This window comes from Notothenia coriiceps, unplaced genomic scaffold (assembly GCF_000735185.1).
Source record: "Notothenia coriiceps isolate Sejong01 unplaced genomic scaffold, NC01 NC01_scaffold00022144, whole genome shotgun sequence".
NCBI classification, from domain to species: domain Eukaryota; kingdom Metazoa; phylum Chordata; class Actinopteri; order Perciformes; family Nototheniidae; genus Notothenia; species Notothenia coriiceps.
Window position 1 is genome coordinate 89,030 of NW_011354845.1, and position 1,616 is coordinate 90,645.

A 1,616-nucleotide genomic window follows, 5' to 3' on the forward strand; every position below is an offset into this window, starting at 1 on the left:
CATCCTCTCTGTAATTCTTCTCCCCTGGTGTACAACTACATCCTCTCTGTAACTTCTTCTCCCCTAGGTGTAGAAACTACATCTTCTTCTGTACTCTCTCTCCCCTCGGTGTAGAACTAACATCTTCTCTGTACTTCTTCACCTACACGTATTTATCCATGCGAAATTCATTTTTACGTGTTGGTCACCTATTATGCAAAATCCACTTCTTCCTATCTCTTCTACATGAACATGTGTCCCCTCTGTGGAAAGAGACTCTGAAAGTTTCAGGAACAAAGATTCTCTCACTTTTTGTCCTGATCCATTTATATAAAAACCTGTCTGAAAATGAGCCGATCAGATTTTGGCCACTTTATGATGTCATAACGATGTTTTGGCTTGTGTAACCATTAGCCAATCAGCAACCAAGGTAACCCCCCCCCACCTTATCACCTGAATCTCCTCCTAGAGCACCATTGTGTTCTTTGTAACCAAATCTCTCTCAGAGGGGCGTGGGGAGGGGCTCCTTATTTTCATCTAAAGTAACAGACAGAGAATCAGCACTTTTGAAACATGGCTGAAACAGAGGGGATTATGGGTAATGCTGCAATGATCTGTTTGGTGTTTGGAGCCAAACACTTCAGAGACATGTTTTGTATATATCTGAGACCTATAATATATTTCTATATACCTATAGAAAATGCATCCTTACTCAAAGTGACCAACTCACTACTTGGGCATCAACCATATTTACAAATTCTATATAACAACATAGAACTGTATATATGTAGTTGGAAACATCACAGAGAACCTAGATATACATATTCTGTCAAGTGGTTTCATAAATGATGAAGGTATGTCAACAGCCCAAACTGAATATTTGAGGTATTGTCTGCATAACAACAAACCTTGGATGCTTCAAAACCAAAACAATAAACTGATATGGCAATCATCTCCATCATGTTCGTATCTAAATGGTATCTGCAGTGTTTATTAGCACGTAGCAGCCTGAGGCAACGATCTTGTTTAGCTTCTATTCAAAAGCAATCACAAAATGCCCACCAGTTTGCACCCAGCGTTCGTCCGCCCTCTCCTTCCCCACGCTGTGTTTGCAGGTTTGCATCTGAATCAGGGGGCTGTGGGGGGGGGGGCAGTCCGCTCGGCCACGTGGACCAGATTGATGTCATTGTCTCGGCACACTGACCTTTGCTGTAATACCCACGGCAGACATCACAAACTCTCACATCAATTTAGTCCAATTGGATGTGGCATGTCTTGGCTAACTCAATTTGTGGAGAAATGCACCTGTCTCTGCCTTCCCTCCCTATAGATTTACTCAAGGGGAGGGGGAGGTACTGCAGGGAAGAGAAAGGGGAGAGTGTGGGGTGGGTTCAGGAGTGAAGTTGGCTGCTGATACACCCCCCTCCTCACCCCCACCCCCAAAAAACACTCACCCATATGCATATAAACACCATACACCAACTTCCCCTCTTCCTCTCAGCTCTTTTCCCCTCGGCCATACTTTGCAGATGTAGCTCTTCTGCAGCAGCACACACCCTGGTCTGTGTGTGTGTGTGTGTGTGTGTGTGTGTGTGTGTGTGTGTGTGTGTGTGTGTGTGTGTTTTCCAAGGTCTGGG